At 41.0% G+C, this 22,315-nt stretch overlaps 1 protein-coding gene across 1 annotated transcript in view; it reads right to left on the bottom strand.

Moving 5' to 3' along the window:
- Positions 1-22,315, bottom strand: part of LOC117490945 (inactive N-acetylated-alpha-linked acidic dipeptidase-like protein 2) — a 330,276-nt gene that overhangs the window by 175,308 nt on the left and 132,653 nt on the right. The gene's annotated exons all lie outside the window — the stretch shown is intronic.

Here is a 22,315-nt window from a genome sequence, read left to right as displayed (position 1 = left end):
ACAGATGTGTAATTTTTAATGCAGCCAAACCATTCATTACAATGCATTCATGTGATGACTTTTAAAGAGTAAAGCAAGCACTGCTGAATAAAGTATGATTTTATCTTTTACGAAACGTTTTTTTTCATATGGAATGCAGTTGGAGGTCAACCAATCACAGAGCTTGAGAACTAATCACGGGGTTTGTCAAGCAAAGCACATGGTGTAGTCCTAAACGATAGCTGGGGATTCTGGGTAGTGTAGTGTCTTCTGCCATCCTAAACTCGGAAAAAAATATTTGTTTCTCCGAATCGAAGGGGAAAAACACAAAAGCATTGCACACAATTTAAACCAATCAATGTTGTGTAATTAACAAGGATAATCTGGTGTTTTTGAGTTGATGAGTAGTGCAGATATCACTGTAAAATCAATCGACAGTAAGGAGAATTGTTACTTCCGGGTTAAAAATCCTCCGTTATCCAATGGGAATGGACGCTCACATTGCCTTTAACTGCCGCCGACATGGACGGATGCGGTGCTTCCCTGAGCGTCAAATACTGCTGCCGATGGGAATACACTGCAATCAGTTGAAAGCTCTTTGCGTCCGTTTATAAAGCTGAAGGAGACTCGGCGCGTCACAACTGCACGCCACGGGACCCTGACCAAGCGTCGCTCCTGGACGTTTAGGGAGTGAGAGTGTGTTGCTGTAAGAGATGTAAAAGGTCTGTGTAGTAAGAACAACACCAAAGTACTCTGTTTTTCCGAGGATATGGTCTCTGACTTGGCTGAGAAGATCCTGCATATTGGGGCTGAACATCCAACTGTGAAAAATGTGGTACTGTACATTGGAACAAATGATGTTGGGAAACAACAGTCAGAAGGGCTGAAAAAAGACTTTAAATGTCTGTTGGAAACGGTCAGCTCTCTAAATGCGGAGGTGTCCATCAGTGGCCCTCTACCGCCAGTCAGAAGAGGAGTGGAGAGATTCAGCAGATTGTTTGCACTGAACACGTGGCTTTCAACTGCCTGTACTGACCATTCTGTCCATTTTATTGACAATTTTAACTTTTTCTGGGACCGCAGACATCTTTTTAAGGCAGATTAAGTTTGTCTGAACAAGTTAGGAGTGAAATTCTTTATCTCTAACATATTCAACTGCCTGCGTCATCAATCTGTTCCCTCTGCAAAGGACAAGCAACAAGAGGAATCAAAACAAGAGAAAGACACAACACATCGCGCAGAAAACCTTGAAGAAGTATCACTGCACCAGCCTGAGGAATGTCTTGATTATGGGAAACCTATGACACAAATGGAGGAGTCTCCACCGCCCTTCACACCCCCTATCACCTTTGATAGCCAGAGACCCGAGAGCCAGTGCACCACGCCAGAGCCCTACGCTCTTCCATAACCTAACCCTGACCTAAATAGTATATAAATATATCTAAAACTACAAGATGTTAATTACCTGTACTCTGTGCTCCATATTGGCTTTTTCTGCGTTTCTTTCCATGTCTCCTTAAATATCCGAGCGTCAACATCTCTCGTTTTGGGCGAGCTCTCTTCTGACAATATTTAGAAGTTCAACTTCCTTCAACTTCCTGCAGGTTCAATTTCCACGGGCTTGCTGTGGCTGCAGCTGGGTATTATTGCATAATTGCACCAGGACTGCTATGGAGTTCAAGGGTCACTCAGGCTAAGTGCTGAGTCAAAGGGGTGATGGTCGGCGAACACTGCTTTGTTTGAATGTTTGTATTAGTGCTGTTGACGGTAATGCCATAATGTTAAATGGGAAATCTTTAAAAAAACGGGAAATCTATGGTTTCCTTTTCTTCATTACAATAACATACTACTGCCGCCTGCTGGTCTGTAGAGTGATTTCCTGTCATGAAGGAAAATAATGACATGATAGTTGGATGTTGGATGTATTTTTCGGTGTGTTCATATGCAACTTGTTGGCCAAGTTTTTGATGCCTATTTTGTATGTAAGGGATGTACTATTTCACAATTATTTCCTTGATTTTTTTGCGATGTCATTATCTCAGAGTTCAGTTTATGTTACTTTGTGTCTGGGTGGAGCAGCAGGAATAAGTGGATCAGGAGAGAAAAGACTAACCTTGTGTTCAACCTTTTATGATGAGCTTTTGCGAAACAAAGCTATATTGGAATTCGGATCAGACAACCAGCTGTCAGCTGAGCTGATAAGTAACTGTACATTGTGAGCTTAAGCTTAGACCAGGCTGCTCTTAAAGTATATTAGAAATGATGAAACATCTGGCAACTGCCTTTTTTATTTATCCACAGTCAGTCACACATGCTCAAAGCTGATTCAGTATAAAACTTTTAGCGGCGCTTTGACGTGCAGCAGCCGGCGGGGGGGAGAAGTGACAGCTACGTCTCACACTGTGATGTTTCAAAGGAGGAACAATTTGACGTGAGGGAAGAATGTCAAACCATCAAACAGGCCAAACCTCAACACACCAGGGTGGAGAGATGTTTGATATTGGCTGTTTTGTGGGTTATTGCAGTGCAGTTTAAAGTTGTACCAGTAGCTGTGAACTACAGTTCTCATAGTTTACTTTATTTTATGTTTTTATTAGGGCTGTCAGTCGATTAAAATATTTAATCGCGATTAATCGCATGATTGTCCATAGTTAATCGCGATTAATCGCAAATTAATCGCACATTTTTTATCTGTTCTAAATGTACCTTAGAGGGATATTTTTCAAGTTTTGAATACTCTTATCAACATATGAGTGGACAAATATGCTTTATATGTTTGTTTATTATCATTTGAACAATGACAAATATTCTCATGAATATTAAACACAACAACCTCTGAACATTACAAATATTCGCCTCAATTCAACCTGGAACCTCTCTCATACAATAATACAATACAAAGTGTGTGTGTGTGTGTGTGTGTGTGTGTGTGTGTGTGTGTGTGTGTGTGTGTGTGTGTGTGTGTGTGTGTGTGTGTGTGTGTGTGTGTGTGGGTGGAGACACTGTGATGGATCGTTGGAGCTACAGTATGTGCAGCTCAAGGCATATATGCTCGAACAGGAGCTGCAATCATGTAGCGCGTACTATCCGTGCTGAGTGTGCTGACTTTTCGTACAATGTCCCACTGTCTGGCTGCCTGCATAAAGTCAAGTGCTCGGCGCAGTTGTCGGCGAAATGTCATTGAAACAGCTCCTTATATCCGTTAGCGCAGCTAGCTAGCACCAGATGCTAACAACAACAACACGTAAGGTGTGCCTCGCTCGCGCGAGTCGCCCCACACATACACACCCTCCCGGTCCTCCCGATGGCCAGTCCGGGCCTGCCGGTGAGCGTGGAAGTGTGGTCTGCCACAAGCGGGCGGCAGGAGCGGGGCTGTCAGCATCAGCTTGTAGATGGTATTTTAAACTCGATGCGCTCTGAAACTACGGGGCGGCCGAGGACAAAAAATACACATGCGTTAATCGCGTTAGAATAATTAGTGGCGTTAACTTTTTTTTGCGTTAACGCGTTATTAACGCGTTAACTTGACAGCCCTAGTTTTTATTTATTATTCAAGTACACAGATCACATATACTGTACCATATTTATAATAAAGGGTCAGGTTGGTGGTCTCTTGAAAATAATGGATCATACTAAAAGTATGGTAGTGTATGACAATAGATTTGGCTGGTAATAATCCCGTTAAATTATTTTTCTACGTTTAGAGCAATTGTGTTAATTTAATTCCTAGAACTAGATTTGCTAAATTAACTGGTTCAATATTCAGCAGTGTGTCACTAATGCTCATGTCATTATTATGCAGGCTGTACCTCTCAGAGCAATACATATAATGAAGTCTTGCTCATGTTCAAATATCGATCAAGCATTTTGAACGTAGACACGACGTGGCAACCTCCAGTGCCGATAACGAAAGCCAATTTTAATTTGCCAAAACAATGCAGTTCCTCAAATGGACACTTGATGCTGGCTCTAAAAGGCAATATTCATGGACCCTATGATCAAAGGCCCATGTTTAAGGCAGAAATAAACATATTCAAGGTGTGGTTCTTCAATGAGTTTTGGGCCCTAATTGACACATGTATGACAACTTTTATTAATCAACTGACTTGTTTAAATTATATTCAGCCTTAAAATAATGCACAATTAAGGACTTGGATGCTTGTGTGACAGGTAGTTGCCCTCACAGCTCCACCCACAATACACCTGTTTGCCCATAATTGGATTGACAGGGAATAAGTGGGCATTTATGTGGGTCACTTTCCACATTGAGCAGAACTATCCAGAAACCTATCGGTCATATGACATCAGGTCGATATTTTATACAGCCATATGTTGGACACAGACTAGTCCATTTCTTTACTGGACATCAATGACTGAAATAACATGCTGAATATCAGTATTAGAAAGAGACAACAGGCCAAGGTTCCCTAATACCCTATTTGACAGGTTATTTCGTGTAGCCCATAAATACCCAAACATAGCAATGAAGAAAAAATGTGCCATTATATGTGTCTGAGCACACACAAATCAAGCTTTCTATGAATACATGTCAGATGTGTCCTCAAGCTGTTCACCAAACCAGCCAAATATATGTCTCAAAACTGGTCCAAGGTTCTATTTCAGCTGATTGTACACCAGAAACATATGTGACACTGACTCACACACAGCATAAAAACTGAGCCTTAGAGCATCAAGGTCTGATGTGGTTTTGAGGCTAAAACCAATAGATAGGTCAAAGGATAACTGTAGTATTTTTCAATGTATAGGATAAGTGTCACTTCTGTATCTTCTCAGGTGTTTGTGCCTAATGCGGACAGCAATTTCTGAAATTGGTCCAGAATTGAGCAGAAGCGCTACAGCCACCAAATGGACTGCTATGTAATCCCATCAGGCAATGGAGCAGCTTAAATGTAAATCCACTAACAGTGCTTGTTTCTGCCACTGCTCAGATTGGTTAGTATCATTTTCTGACAGAATTATGGAAAGGATCGTACAGAGAAATAAAACATTTTTCTCTACCTTTTCTTGATCCTGTCTGTATGATTTTGTATCTTACGAAATGTCAACCAAGAGGCAGTGTTGTTATTAAACCTTAAGCTTCATCCATGTTGTCAAAAACATCACCCAGCTGAAAATCCAGCTGGAAACCTTTTTGATAACATACCTGCATTCACATGATGCTTGATTTGCTCTTCGCTCACCGCGAGGTTGGGCGCAGAGCCTTGGGAAAACAGCCAGTTAATTTTTGTCTATCGTTATGTCTCCTGCTAGCTTTTGCCACTTCATGCAGCTTCATGGTTGCTCTTTATAAAGTCAGCCGTAAACAAGGTAAAATGTGTTATAATTTGAACTTGAGTACAACGCTTCGGAATCAATTTCTAGCAGGGCATGACACAGAAGGTAGCGTTTTGCCTAGTCAGGCGGCACTGCTCTCTCCATAGAAACATCCATGAATGTCACGATCTGTCTGTGTTGTGTTTTGTCTTGTCTAGATCTGTCTTTGGTTTCCTGTTTTATTTTGAATAGTGTTCACCCCCCGTCTTGCCTGTTGCTTCCTGTCTGTGTGTTCCCTCTTACCTGATTACCCGATTGTGTTCACCTTGTGCCCCTGTGTTTTCTCCTCCCTCCTCACCTGTGTCTTGTTTGTTTCATTAGTCCTGTGTGCATTTAGGTTCTGCTTGTTCTGTTAGTCTTTGTGAGATCCTTGTTTGTTGTTGACTGTGTTCACGGGGGAGAGCTCTGTATGTTACTTGTAGCCTTGAAATAAAGGTACTTTCTGTTAAATCTGCATTTGGGTCCTGCCTGCTTCGCTCAACCCTGACAATGAAGGCATCTAAAAGAGGCCCTATAGGGCTTTTGAGGGGGTTTTCTCTTTCCTGTAGTGTGTTATGTAGGTTTGTGTGCATGTAAATGGTCTGCAATGTCTAAAATCCCTGTGTGTCCCCCACCGACTGAAACGCCTCCATTGGACCCCTTTGTTTACTTCTGTACATAGTGAAATCATTATGTAACACAGGCGCTATGATTGGCTTTAACCCCAACACATTGTACGTGATAGGCTATGAGCTATGGAAGTGGTTGACCAATAATAACAGAGCCGGCCAGCTAACCAATCAGAGAAGATTGGGCTCTGGTTTCTGACAGAGGGTTGAAAGAGGTGCTGCAGCAAAATAAAGACCTTTTTGAACATTAAAGCATGTGAACATGTCAGAGTGGAGGCACAAAATACAAAAATGAACCTGAAAATGAGATCGCGTTTCAGAATGAGAATCCTTGAATCCAATTGGTTGGACCCAAAAAATAACAACCCAGATGAAGCGTAAGGAGAAGACAAACGTTTTATTTCTTACAATTACTGCAAGGTGATACTCTAGAGCAGTGGTCACCAACCAGTCGATCGCGATCGACCGTGTGGTGTGGGTAGATTGCGCACCGTTAAAAAAAAAAAAGTAACAAAAGAAAGAACAGTAAAAAAAATAAATAAATAAGGTTTTTTTTTAATAACGTTTTTAGATGTAAGCCTATCATCCACCACCCCGTTAGCAGGTGCCACTTGATTGACACATCTTTGAGACATTCCTTGTCGCTCCCGACAATAATAGACTGACTTCAAGTGATGCTGCATATTTTTGAACTCACTGCACTTATTGTAGATACCAACTAACAAAATGAACATATTTTACCGTGATTTAATTGTAATACACGTTTCAAAATGATGCCGGAATAACTACATACTGATACCGCTTAGTAAAAAACATGAATTAATGCTTTGACAAGTCTGCAGACAAGACGGCAGGCGAAAAACCTTTTAAAATGCGTGTTTTCTGAATGGAGATCGGATCGATCAGGCTAAACTAACGCTGCTCCATCCAAACTCACAACAAGATGATACAGACACGGAGATGCTAGCAGAGATACAGGAAGCTAACAGCAGCAGTCACTGGACAGACCTGTCCTCACACACACACACACACTCAATCTTTTCTCAGCTGCAGCCCCGCGGATTTCTCAGCCTGAACTCAGCCTGAACTCAGCCTGAACTCAGCCTGAACTCAGCCTGAGACGGTGAGACGCGGCGGGGCTCGGCCTGGGCTCGTTCTGAGCACACACGCAAACTCACAGCCAGGCTGCAGGTGTGTGTGTGGTCGGGCTGGGTTCAGGCTGGGTTTCGCTGTGTCTCGCTGTCTCGCAGATCCCCTGCAGCAAGCCAGCTCACACTGTCCGCTCCAGCAGCGAGCCCCGCAATGTCCCGCCAACAGGGCACCCAGACCCCACGCAGCATTCTCATCTGTTTGTCATTACTGGTGTCATTTTCTGGTTGCTAACAAACGCCATTGTAACACATAATCACTGATGTTCCGCTGTAACGGTGGTGGACTCATCAGAACAGAGTGGGCGAGCTGACCAATCAGAGCACACTGGGCTCATAGGGAGGGGGGGGGGCAGGAGCTCCAACAAGCCGTTTAGGACAGAGAGTGAATACACATACTATACAGAGATGCTGTATGAGAAACCAATGTGAGTTTGGAACATTGCACAATATAAATCTATTCTAGTAGACCTCAACAATGGAATTATGATCAGTAGAAATGGCCATGACATGGGACCTTTAAGAGTTACTAACATTTATAACTGCCAAAAGGGAGCCTTATTGTAAAGTGTTAAACAAATCACAATTTATAATTTGTTTAAGTTATATCAAGCCTTAAAGTTATGCATAGATTACGTAACATCACTATACCCAATACGTCACTGTACTTACTACACTATAAGAAGAAAACAATGGAAAAATAAAAATCTCCAACGAGGCGTTCTGGGGCAGCATAGACAGGTATTTTCTGTGTTAGAGTTTTACTCGCTACAGGGTGTACTTTGAGGGTTTGTGACTCTGCAGACCGTTTACATGCATACAAAGCTACATAACACACAAGGGGACGGTTAATAACTGGAAAAGCATGACATGGGACCTTTAAATAAATTGTCATAAAGAGATGCCAAGAAACATCAAGATGGATGGGGGGAGAATCAACTCAGTGAACAACAGATACCAAGGATGCTGGCTGATGAAGAAGACGAAGTAAGCCAGTGCCAATATAAGGCTTAGTCATCTTGCCAAATAGTGAGCCTGTGTTGATGTATGAAAATGATGTTAGAACTGGTTTATAAATGTTCTTAATGATTAATAAAGTGTTTACAACCTAATTCATAACCTAATTATAAACCCTTTATGAATCCTTTATAAGGGTAGTCTTATTGTAAAGTGGTACCAAATTGTGCCATGTTTCCTGCAGTAACAGGCGAATACGTGCTGAAGAGGTTTAAAATAATGATAAATAATCGCTTTCATGAACAAACTGCTTTGTCATGAAAAGATTGGTAGCAGTTTTCTTGACAATCTGTATTTTGGGAGTTTAATAAAAAGCTGGACCTACAGAAAATGCTGATTATCTTCTTCTCCTGAAGTGTTAACTGGTCCAAACAACCATCCACTAATAAATCACTTATGCGGAGTCAGCTACTGTTCTTTAGCATCTGCTTACATCAACATTAGTTAATGGCCTAATAAACAGATATGGAGATACAAATATTTAAAACGTGAATATTTAAATATCCCTGTGGGAGTACAACCAGTGTTGCACATAAAACAATAGGGTAGGCAATTTCAGTCACAGTCAATAACACTGCTGAGCCTCTATAGTCACTGAAATGTCTTATATTATTAATAATAGAACAACATTAACAATAAAACAGTATTTTTCTGTTCTATTGCCTTCATTGTTCAGTCTCCAAGGGAAAGTAGCAGCAAGCTGTTGGGAACTGGTAACAAAAAAGGTAACAATTAGGACTATCAACGTTACAGACTCACGATTTATTAGGAAACCCTATTGCATTACAACAAATGTATCCCTATTAATCACATTACCAAATTTGTCTGAAACTTCCTCCGGAAAAGTAAGCGGATAAGATAAGATGGACCTTCCTTTAACCCTGTGGGGGAATTCAGGAGTTTGAATAAATGACACAAGCTACATTTAAAACACAATGCAGTTCACAACTGACTTTTTTTCGTCTTGATTTTCTCGATGAACTCATACATACAGGACTATCAACGTTAACGCAAATTAATCACAGCAACAAGACCCAGACTTCCTGCCATAATTCCGTTTACCATGAATTGCATGGCAGTGAAAAGGAAAATAAAGCGGAATATTGGCCCAAGCTACATGTATTGCACTGATTTAAGACTACTGGACCTCAGTAAGCAGTAAGCAATTTCACACCTAATCTAGAGAAATGGCAATTGCATTCAGGTGTGGTGAACACAGAGGCATTTCGCCCAACTATCCGCCAGTTTCTTGAAGTTGCACAAGAGGGTGAGATAGTGGAAATGGTCACCACTGTAGGAACATATGGAGCTCGCAGTATAATAGCAGCACCAAGAATAATACCATACGAGCATATGCCCTGTGTAGCGCACATTATACAGGGGGCAATCACAGCAGCTCTCCATAACAGCAGCTCGAGCAAAGGGTCGGACATTTGTCAGACATTATTCCAAAAATGTATGTTATGATAAAGAAACCATCTGATTTCTCTACCAGTTTGTCATGTTTTTTCATCACAACACCACAAATACAAGTTAATATTATTATTTTAAACTTGTGATTAATCATGATAATTCCCAGACTATTTTTGTGATTAAAGCAATTACAATCGATCAACGGCACTGTTAATAAAAGTAACATATAATACATATTCTATGGTATATCACTTCAATTTCTGTTTATAATGCCAGTCCAACAAGCTCAAACAAAAGACATTCATCAAGTCAATATACAAAAACACTACAGATGAATAAAGTAACTCATCGCCTGATGATATTATCATCTTCCTGTTGTGTTGTACAATAATCCAGCCCAGTTTCTGCTAAACTCTAATGAACATATCAGTACAAACATTTTAGCAATTGAGAGTCCTCTTGGCAGAGATTTATTAAATGTAATATAGTAATAATTTATAGATGTTAACATCCCATCGTCTTACTCTTACTTTATCACCTTCTCCACGTCTTAACTCTCACCTTCCATCCACTCCACAGACATTATTCATATGCTCTCACACCCTCACTCATCCCCCATCTTCAAAGTGGAATTACCTTGAGTAAGAGGTATGGAGATACACGTGTGTGTGAGATTGTGTGTGTGTGAGATTGTGTGTGTTGTGTGTGTGTGTGTGTGTGTGTGTGTGTGTGTGTGTGTGTGTGTGTGTGTGTGTGTGTGTGTGTGTGTGTGTGTGTGTGTGTGTGTGTGTGTGTGTGTGTGTGTGTGAGGGTGCCTCCGTTTGCGTGACTGCTCCCTGGTATCATCTCCATTAGAAGCACCAAAAGGTGTTTCTGCCTGACAGCTGTGCAGGGGAGAGCTGGGTGCAGATGTAATATCCTTCCATCATTCCTCATCAGCTTCAGACTTCCAGATCAGTTCGGCACAGATATCTACTGCCTCTTAACAAGACGCCATTTACGGTGTTTTACAGCTCAACATGAATATTTGAAATGGACAAAATGCCACTGTAAATTGGTGTAATAAAACGGTATTCCTCCTATGATAGATTACGACCTGATGCTCCTGGAACACTGCTGTGAAGGAAATTGCTGCCAAACACAAATAAATTGTGTCAAATATGCAATAAATGACGTGTTTACGGATGTATGGTATAATATCTTACTTTCCACTCCACTGCCACTTGTCACCTAGCCACATTTATGCAAGCCATACTTCACACAGGTCACACAGGAAAGCATCCATGCGTCTTGGAGATTCAATTGTGGTCTGCTAGTATCATTCTTGTGGTCGTCAGTCACAATAGCTTTCCAAACTAACCAGCCAGCCAACTGTCAGTCAGCATCCAGCCGACAGTTAACAAGCTGACAGCACTAATTCTCACTGAAGACTCCACACCCTGAATCTCTGCCTTGCTATTTCCTGCATTAACACTAGTTGAGAGTTAAGCCACCCTGGCAAAGAGCTGTCTTCCACCAATCAGAAGGTTGGTGGTTCGATCCCCAGCCCCTGCAGGCAACATGTCAATGTATACTTGGGCAAGATACTTGAACCCCAAATTGCTCCTGATAGCATTGGCAATTTTGTTTGAATGTTAGTCTCCTGAGAAGGGGAAACCTTCTAGGGCAGCCTCTGCCTCAGTATGAATTGGTGTAAATGGGTAAATGCTGACTTTTAAATAGAACACGATTTGAGAGATATGTAAATGCTGCCCATTTACCTTCACTATATGGTTAGCCAACGGTCACAGAGATCTGCTATTTTAAAGTAAAGTCAACACATATCGACCCTAAATATAGTCTATATTAAGAACGAGAAAAGTTTTAACATATCGTTTTTTGTAAACATATGAAAATGTGCGAGGGTGATGACGTCAGAGCACCGTCCTATGTGCCGGGTCTAAGCCCCGGACAGCCCCGGCCCAATTTAACCCCTGGGTGGAGGTATGCCCATTATTTTGAATTTGTCAGAAGAAAGGACAGGAATGTGACGGTAAGGTGCAAACTGTGTCCAGGCCAGAAGCTATTATCCACTGCTGCAAACACAACATAAAACGTCTCCAAGCACCTGCAAAGGCAACATGCTAAAATGAAGCTAGTAGCTAAAGACCCCCGAACCCAGAGTGATGATGTTGAGTTTGTGCCGACTCCGAACAAGCAGCAAAAACTAGAATTTCCACCGGTAACTAAAGCAGAGATGGACAGGCTTATAGCCTTCTTTATAGTAGAGGAAATGTTGCCCATTTGCACAGTGGAGTCAACATCTTTCCGAGATATACTGGCTATATAGGCTGTTGCTGAGTAACGCAAAAGTAATGTAAAGAGTAATGTATCGACTTTATGTAGAGAGTAAAGAAGTAAAGTAATATAAAACTTTTTTTTAAAGTAATGAGTAATGTGTAATACATTACTTTTTTTGAGTAACGACCCCATCACTGGTCAGGACCATATTTAGTGTGATCAATAACACAGTAAGTTCTGACATATTTGGCTGGTGTTCAACAGATCATAGAGATTTTAGCCTTTGCAGACCATTTACATGCACACAAACCTATTAAACACACTACAGGAAAGGGAAAACCCTAAAAAACATAACAGGGCCTTGTTTAGGACTTTAACCCGTGTGCAAATATAACACTTTACTTTATGACCGGCTGTAATTCAAATCTTTGTCTCGTTCATTGTTGTTATATTTTGTATACATATGACCTCTCTGTGGCACAAAGACGACACAAGTAATCAGCTTTTTCACTGTTCACCTTTTTCTTGAGATACAGACATTTCCGTGTGTTATACGCATGTTTTCCTTTCATACTTTTGTACGAATTTAGATATTTTGTACACATTGTGTATTTAGAAATGTTTCATAGGAGAGCTTTTATTGCCCTGCTAGCTGGTGTTATCCACCTTTTGGATCAGGTGTTTATCTTCCGGTATATACTGCTTGGACATTTTGCCTTTCACAGTAAAGAAAGTTTCTCAACAGGTTTTACAAACAGCTCTTGTCTCCACTTGGCAGCTACAAGACAGGAGGTTACAACATCAACACCTGAGGGCATCACCAATGTACGACTGCCGGGTGGACTTCTGACTGAACCAACAGAAGGTAAATAGCAATGCACAATGAAAAGGTGAACACTGAGGAGGCTGATTTACTGTGTTGTCTTTCTGCTGCAGAGAGCTCATTGCAGGGGTCACAATGAGGGTAAGTTGGCAAATAATGAAAGCATATGTTTGGAGCTTAATTTTGTAGATAATTTAAGAAGATAATTATAGTTAGTTAAAGCGTTTTATTGTCATTATACAAAAAATACAACGAGATTCAGAGTGCAACTCTGTCCCAGTGTGCAACAACTAGACAAACATAACATTAAAAACACGGCAGTAGGACAGACAACATAAGCAATCATACGGGGGGAATACATAGTTAAAAATATTGATATAAAAATAGTTTTTAATTTTTAAAGTGCATTAAAAATGTGTATGAGGTGTATATGTGTGAAGATGGTTACGGTTATTGCATTAAGTATGGTGGTTAAGCAGCCTGACGGCCCAGGGGTAGAAACAATTTTTTAGTCTGTTTGTCCGTGATTTGAAGCTCCTGTATCTCCTCCCAGAAGGCAGGAGAGAGAACAGTCTGTGACCTGGGTGAGAGCTGTCCTTAATTATTTTTATTTGCTCTGCTGAGGCAGCGGGAGGTGGAGATGTGTTCCAGAGAGGGCAGGGGGCAGCCGACGGTTATCTCTGCCATCCTAATCACTCTCTGCAGGGCTTTCTTGTCCGCAGCTGAACAGCCAGCATACCACACAGAGATGGAGTATGACAGCACGCTCTGGATGGTCGCCCGGTAGAAGGACACCAGCAGCTTCTTGTTTAGTCTGTTTCTCCGAAGTACCCTCAGGAAGTGTAGTGTAGTGTCGTGCTGGGCCTTCTTAACTGCTGCAGTGGTGTGTGCTGTCCAGCTGAGGCTCTCCGAAATGTGTACCCCCAGGAACTTAAAGGTGGAGACCCTCTCCACTCTCTCTCCATTGAGGTGAAGGGGGGCGGGTTCTGGACGGTGTTTTCTGAAGTCTATGATGATTTATTTTGCTTTGCTTGTGTTCAGATATAGGTTGTTAGCTGAACACCACGCAGACAGCTTCAGGATCTCGTCTCTGTATGCCGACTCGTCGTCTCCCTTATATATTTGACCGAGCACAGTGGTGTCATCCGCACATTTGATAATGGAGTTGGAGGGGTGGGTGGGAGAGCAGTCGTGTGTGTAAAGTGTGTAGAGTAGAGGGCTCAGCACGCAGCCCTGCGGGGAGCCAGTGCTGAGGGTGCGGGTGGAGGAGCAATAAGCTGTTGTTATAGCTGTTGTTTCAGAAGAAATGTAACCAGGGAAGCACAATTTGTTGTCATGGCGGATAGATCTACTGATACCATCATCTGCAGAGCTGTGTTTCAGACAGTAACACTGTTGCAAATTTCCCCTCTGTGGGACTAATAAAGGTATTCTGATTCTGTCAAAGCCAAGTTAAAGGATGTCACAGAAGCCAAGAGGGCACAAGATGTCACAGCCCAGGTTCTTACATTTTTTGGAGGATATAATTATCTGCAGAGGGATGCAGTAATGGCCTCCGGTCTAAGCGGAGTACATGCCAAAGTCAAGATGAAGATCCCTGGCTGTGTGAGGACTTTGTTCTCTCAGCCTGAACGTGGCCCCGGATCGCGGAGCAGCAGAGATGACAGGATGTCAAATATTCTCCTCACATGTCAACGGCCTGTCGGAGTTCTTTTCCGGTCAGTCAGAGCCAATATCACTTCTTGATGACATGTGTCTACTCCCACGTATGGCAACGACACGATTTTATTTCAAGATGTCTGTCATGTGGAAAGATCCCTTGAAGGAGTTTTTAGAAAGTACAGTGTTACATGGCAATTAATTATTATGACAATAACGTGGGAACCTTGTTCACTGGGCCAACTTTTGTTATTAAATGCCTTCTAAAAGAAAAAACGAATAACTATGCATATAATAGTAAAATAATAATATATGACATTGTAATATATAATACATCAAATAATTGATTTAAGATACAATCATATGTGAAAAAAGTTACTAAATGTCAAAAACGATTCTATTTGGCTAGATTCAAAGACATTTTCAATATGAAATGGGATTTTAGAGAAAAAAATAAAACATTTGAAAAACGTTTGGAAAAAAGTAATGAGTAAAATTCAATAAATAGTACTTAAACTGGAATAAACGTTTTTATGGTTTTTGTCAACTAAACTAATACAAATTAAAAAAAAAAAAAAAAGTCAAATTAATAAGCCCTTTCATTTTAAGAATAACAATAACATGAATTAAAGCTGCAGGCAGCGATGGACAGGCCCTCGCACGTCCATGTGCATTGGAGGCACTTCCAGGTCTCCAGCTGACGTGGCAGTGAATTGCCTGGAATGGTAGAGACAGGCTGCACAGGTGAACATCACTTATGCATGGAGTGTGATGCACTTGCAATGACATATTGCAAATCTTGCACCAGCTCCTTTGTCCACTATGTGGTGCTAGAGAACACACACTTAACACACATTATGTAAATTAATGGGTCTGGGGTAGAGATCTTCAGAATTGGTTTGGCAGCAGCTGTGTCAACTCGTGGCGCACGACATGTCTTGTGAATTCTCCGGCCGAAGCTTCAAATAAACCATCAGTGTTTGCCATCAAAGTTCCTGCTCTCCTCGTGTCTCTCTGAGTTTCGTCTCCATTGCTTTAAAAGTTTCCATCACACCTACCATACCTGAGCAAGGGCCTACCTTTGGGCAACATTGTATGGAGCGTTATATAATTATGTCGGTGCTCGGCCCTAATTACAGTGTGGAAAAGTATATAAGAACATACACAGAGCAGAGTGATTGAGATTGGGTCCGTCTCCCAGGAAATACTGACAAGCAACAAGGTACATAATTATCAACACAATTACAACCAAAGCCAAAATGAACACTGCTTCTTTCCTTTTGATGCACCAAACTGCTTTAAATTAATCAACCAAGCTCATCTCAAAAACAAACTTTATTCTGCCTCCACTCTCTTATGCAAATGAACATCTTTGTGATGCCTCAGCTATCTTAAAACAAGCGTGCACAACTTTCTAAAACAAACTTTGTACAATTATCGCAGGAGGTGAATAATCACAGGACAGCGTATGGAACGTTATGACTGCACAGAGGAGAACTTTCATGTGGGGAGAGGAAAAACAGCTGCTAAATGAGAAAACAAATGTTTAACGAAGCCCACTCCTGCGACACAACATCTGGTGGTTTCCCAACACATTACCAGCACCGCAACTCTGTTTATTGGGCGTACGAGGCTGAATGAATACAATTACACACACAGTAGATCACATATAGTGGTCTGTTTGGAATATTGAACAATGCTGGAACACAGATGCGGAGGTTGCCTTGTGTGGTTGGGACCATATGTATCTGTTTCAATATATTACTTAAATTAGTTCAGTACGCTCCCCGGTGTCTTCACTAATCTCTGCTACCTCAGCCTTCAGTCTCAATACAGCAGAGAACTTTCTTTACTTTTCTTTATTTAAGATAACATCACTCAAATAATTACACATTAAAGAAAGGAGTGTGTGACATGGATTGCACTTAAGAGGCAACATGCATCTGTTTCTAACGATTCTAGATTAAAAATGCAGAAAGATTAGGGCTGTCAAGTAAACGCATTAATAAAAAGTTAACGTTAACGTTAAAAAGTTAACGCAAACAAAAATTAACGCCACTAATTATTTTAACGCATGTGTATTTTTTGTCCTCGGCCGCCCCGTAGTTTCAGAGCGCATCAAGTTTAAAATACCATCTACAAGCTGATGCTGACAGCCCCGCTCCTGCCGCCCGCTTGTGGCAGACCACACTTCCACGCTCACTAGCAGGCCCGGACTGGCCATCGGGAGGACCGGGAGGGTGTGTGTGGCACGAGCGAGGCACACCTTACGTGTTGTTGTTGTTGTTAGCATCTGGTGCTAGCTAGCTGCGCTAACGGATATAAGGAGTTGTTTCAATGACATTTCACCGACAACTGCGCCGAGCACTTGACTTTATGCAGGTAGCCAGACAGTGGGACATTGTACGAAAAGTCAGCACGGATAGTGCGCGCAACATGATTGCAGCGTCCAGGCAGCTCCCGTTCGAGCATATATGCCTTGAGCTGCACATAGCTCCAACGATCCATCACAGTGTCTCCACATTCTCACACACACACACACACACACACACACACACACACACACACACACACACACACACACACACACACACACACACACACACACACACACACACACACACACACACACACACACACACACACACACACACACACACACACACACACACACACACACACACACACACACACACACACACACACACACACACACACACACACACACACACACAGTATTGTATTATTGTATGAGAGAGGTTCCAGGTTGAATTGAGGCGAATATTTGTAATGTTCAGAGGTTGTTGTGTTTAATATTCATGAGAATATTTGCCATTGTTCAAATGATAATAAACAAACATATAAAGCATATTTGTCCACTCATATGTTGATAAGAGTATTAAAAACTTGAAAGATATCCCTCTAAGGTACATTTAGAACAGATAAAAAATGTGCGATTAATTTGCGATTAATCGCGATTAACTATGGACAATCATGCGATTAATCGCGATTAAATATTTGAATCGACTGACAGCCCTAAGAAAGATACATGTGCATACGTTTATCCCTTTTTCAGTTTGGTTCTCATTATTAAGGAATGTTAGAGCTGGTTCCTATCTGTAAATATACACATACATGAATATGTTCAAATAGTAGACTTTGTACATATTTTGTTATATTGATGCCTTTTTCATAATAGGAACAATATGTCTGAGGTCACTGCCAGGTCACACCAGGCAGATGTTAAAGAGGCCCTATTGTGCTTTTTTGGTTTTCCCTTTCCTGTAGTGTGTTATATAGGTTTTTGTGAAAAGACCAACATCCCAACGTTTCTCAAAAGCTTTGCAACATGGCCAACAATAAGTACACCAAAAAGAAGTTCTGAATTGAAACTGTTATGGTACATTGTATGTATCTAAGTTGCCTTTAGGGATAAATACATTGTAAACACATATTTTTTGTTTAATCCACGATTATTGTGTGTATTATATAGGTATTACCTTTGAATTATGTCTGGCTCATTTGTCCAAAGAAACATATGCATACATGTTAATCAACCTGCGACCTCTGCATTGCCTTTACGTACAGCTACTTACTGCTCTAACCTTGATCATATTACACACACCAGTCTGCCACAGAATAAACACACACCTCCACACATCAGACAGGTGTGATATAACTCAGTTCCCTCATTTCACATTCAGGTGGAGGTACACATCACTGTTTGTCTGGCAGATATCTCTGAGCTGTGTTCCTTTGGGAGGAAGGGATGTCCACACCAAGAGCTGTCAATCACTATTGATAAACGTGATGCCAACAAGACAGGAACCTGGTTGTGTGCTCGAGCAAAGACAGGAACAGATTTGTCCTTTCCTCAGTTGGGCATCGGCCCAGATGCTCATCCGGATACATCTCCCGTAACTCGTCACATATGGCGATTGATCTCTTGGCGTCACAAGGTAAATGGACTGTATTAATATAACTTTCATCCAGACTTTCCCCCATTAGAGTGCTTTTACATATTCAAGTCAGCTGAGGCATATGCTGCCATACAAGGTGCCACCTATTCAAGGAGACTTACATCCACACACTCATACAAGCTATCGGAAGCAAATGTGAGATATTGTGTATCTTGCCCAAGTACACATCAACTTGTTCACTGCAGGGGCCCGAGAACTAATCCTTGACCTTCCGATAGGAGGAAATCATCTAACCCCTGAAGAAGAAGAAGCCGAATCTAACCCACAATAAGTTGGTTTCACTCCCAAGAGCGCCTCCTGGAAGAATGTCCTGTAACAAACAAACAAACGTTTGTCTACTAAAGTCAGTGCCGGTCTTCTGCCACAAGCTAAATACATACCTATTACGTGTTTGACAGTGGTTAAAAAATGAAGTTTTAAATGTTGTACTTTTTTGACTTGGCAACTCCCTTCCCATGCCCCACCTAATTCAACAATGTAAACTGCTGTTGTAGCTAAAAGGTTAAGCTAATTGTAATTAAATAGAAAACCACTATATTAGGAACCACTTTTAATATTTTCTCCTTTTTATTGAAATAATGGATAAAGGCCACCAACAGTTTTTCAAATGAAACCACCTAAGATATAAGAGGGGATGTGTCTTTGATGAAACTGAACAATTAACAATTGCAAAGGGCTTCGAAAAGACATGTTGTTTTTACAAGGGGTCACAAGCCAAATGGTTAGGGACTAGGGTTTAATCTTAGCAATGAGTTGACAATATCTTATCTAGAATCCTAATCCGAAAAGTAACTTCTGGACATGATGATCCGTCCAATAAATGTGGTGGAATAGAGGATTTGCAACATCACATTCCTCAAGTAAAGTAAAAGTACCAGAAATTGCTACTTAAATTCAGTATCTGACTGAATCTGCAGTTACCGACCACCATTTGCCATTCTATACTTTCTTTTTGGTAGGAGAGAATATGAAAATCAGTATCACAGCTGTGCTGCCGCCTCCTCTTCAAAATAAGGGCTATTCACCATGACAACACTGATAATGTGTCATAGCATGAAAACCAAAGAGCAGGACACAATCTTGTGTGTGGGAGAGATATGACTAACACAGTACATGACTGTTAAAAAGATATAAATGTAAAAAATAACTGGGAGAAATTTGGGCTCATCATATCACAAACTGACAGTGTTGTTGGGATGAAAGGTGAAAAATCAGATTTAATAATGATGATGTTTCTATATCCTAGGACACATGCCGTTCAAATCTGACTTTTTAGCCCACACATTGCACTAGTTACAAACAAAAAGTGTGGCAAGAACATTCACCCAAGAAACAGAGAGGGGTACACTGCTACACACTTCTGAAACACAACCGCCTCTACATTTCAACATATTTGTCATAAAATAGATCAAGAGGAGAGTGGTGTCGGGGGTGTGATAATGCATGCAGGTCACTGCTCAGGATACCTCCTTCACGCCTACAGGGTGTCTGACCTTTCTCCTCACTGTTGAGTTCATCATCTGAGATATATACCTGGCCTCCTATTCACTGAGCATCTGAGAGTAGATAAAATGTTCAAACTGGCCTGAGTGATGTACGTTTGGCCTTCTGTTAGGCCCGGAGGTAGAGGCGTTTTATTAACTTTTCTAACTATGAAATGACTGCCATCGGACATTTCCGAGCTCTCCACAGGTGTTCTAACCCGTTATGAGTCACCGGGAGTTGGAATTCTGGCAAACAGTCCGTTTCAGTCAGGGGTGTCCAAACCTTTTCACTGAGGGCCACATACAGAAAGATATACGAAGGGCTGGGCCACTCACTAGAGGTGAGGTACATTGCCTCATAAGTTAAGTCACAAGTTCAATCAAATGTATGTCAATTAGGATTGATATTTGAATATGCTGAATATATGAATAAGAAAAAAAACATCCTACATCAGAGCTTTTAATTCATTGTTTGTTGGCTGCTCATACCTTCAAACAGAAGCATCACATTGCTTATAATAAGGGGAAATATGAAGGGTATATTTCAAGCTTGTTATGCAATTACATTATTTTCATTGTCTATAACTATTTATTAGAAAAAGTTTTCAACTTTAATTGACTGAATTTATTTGAAACGTGGGCTTATTAACACATGAATACTACTGTGTCATATATGTTTAAATATATATTTAAGAAGTACAATATAAGAAAAGTAGAGTTTCAGGTGTGGGCCATATTCCATTAAACTTTTTGAATTTGCTGAGGGAAAATTCAAAATGGACAATGGGCCGTCATTTGGACACCTATGGTTTTAGTAGACATTTATTGATAGTATAGCATATGTTGTGCCCATTTGTATGTTTTGTTGTTTGTTTTGAGCACTAGATGGCTCAATGGAGCACAGGGTATTTAGGTGACCTCCCCGGCACAGGTGTGGGTGATTGAGGCTGTGTGAGCAAACCGTTTTTGACCGTGTTGCAAACACACACAGTTTTTGGATATAATAAATGATATTTATTGCAAGAATGTCGTGGTCATAATTGGAGAGTGCACGCATCTAACTAAAAGTCACAGTTTCAATCCATAGTGAGAGGACTGCATAAGCTGTCCTCTCAGTGGACTTCCCGTCCGCATGTACACCATTTGTATTTTGAAACCACTTCCATTTCCAAAAACTGCAAGAACAGGATGAAACTAAATCATGATGACCCAGCTGCATGGAGCAGAATAGCATGATTATATAACCTAGATAAATAAATCCAAAGAACAGAACAGAAAGCAGAGTCGATAAGGGAATGATTGAATGACTATAGAGATTGCATTGGGTAACTTTGCTTTTTCTTGCAATGAAACACTCAAAACGTAAGCTCCTCTCCAGTCTTTTCCTTGAGATATCCCAAAAAATATGCAATTATAAGCTTTAGGGGGACTAAACAGCAAATGTAAGCTTTTCTTGTTTTTCTTTGACGGATTGCATGCTTTAGAGGTGGAACAACTTACTGTACCAGCGGCATTGTTGAGACTATAAGTCTCTTCTATCAGTTAATCAAAAAGTACTTTCCTTGGGTGGGACAAATGGAGACTGTGCAAATGTCGAGGGTGATGTGTCCCCTCTGTTTTGTACCGAGTCCCTAATTAATAAAGTCAATAAAACAAAAAACAAAAACCAAGCCCAGAATATTGCATAATACTTCATACAAGCATCCTTTCATTAGCTAGGCATTTACTACTCTCTTTTTGAAGGCATGCATTGCCCGGGAAATGTGTTACCTCTATTCTCGCTCTGCTTTTCCATAGTCTCAGTAGAGAAATTAAATAATACAGGAAATGGGATTGCCCATTGATCTTTAACACTACAGTTCAGTATGAATGCTAATAAGCTTATGCTAATGTCTGCATACTGGACTTCCCCCAAACAGAGCCAAGCCTATTTATACATCTGACTGTTTTCCATTAAACCAGGGTTTCCCTTTTTTTATTCTGAAGCCTGCAGATTTCACCCTCCAATACCTATTATTTTCAGGTTGTGAGGATGCCTCGGGGGCGGATAAACATCATGAAGAACTTTCGCACTAATTAGGCTCAAAGTTGCCATCCTAGCCAGAAGTTCTGAATTTGAGTGGGCCGACTTAGCTTGGGCTAAATCTTTGTGTTTCCACCCCAAGGCGGTACAACAAACACCAATACTGCATTTTTAGCAGAGGTAAATGGGGCATGAATAGTTGGTCAGCTCTGTGATGTGCATGTGTTAAGTTTATAGAGAAATAATCCATATTGCTGTGTATCAAGTCTGCAAATGGTCTTGACACATCTAAATAATAGTATTAGTCTTATAGGCAGCAGATGCTTATTATCACATCCACTCCCCAATGTGTGAGAACTGGACAAATTGCTGCGGTGACAAGTGTAGGTGTACTTACCGATGACACTTTCCTTCAGCTTTTTATACACACGGACTACTGACAGGTGCGTGCATCTTCCCAGGAAAGACTTGACTTCAAATTAAGAGCTAAAGATAAACAAGTTGTGGCCCATGGCTAACAGCAGTTCCAAATAAATCCGTTCACAGCTGGGAAACACGGTGTGACTG

This window comes from Trematomus bernacchii, unplaced genomic scaffold (genome assembly GCF_902827165.1).
Source record: "Trematomus bernacchii unplaced genomic scaffold, fTreBer1.1, whole genome shotgun sequence".
NCBI classification, from domain to species: Eukaryota; Metazoa; Chordata; class Actinopteri; order Perciformes; family Nototheniidae; genus Trematomus; species Trematomus bernacchii.
Note: the sequence above shows the minus strand (reverse complement) of the source record. Positions and strands in the feature narration are given on the sequence as shown.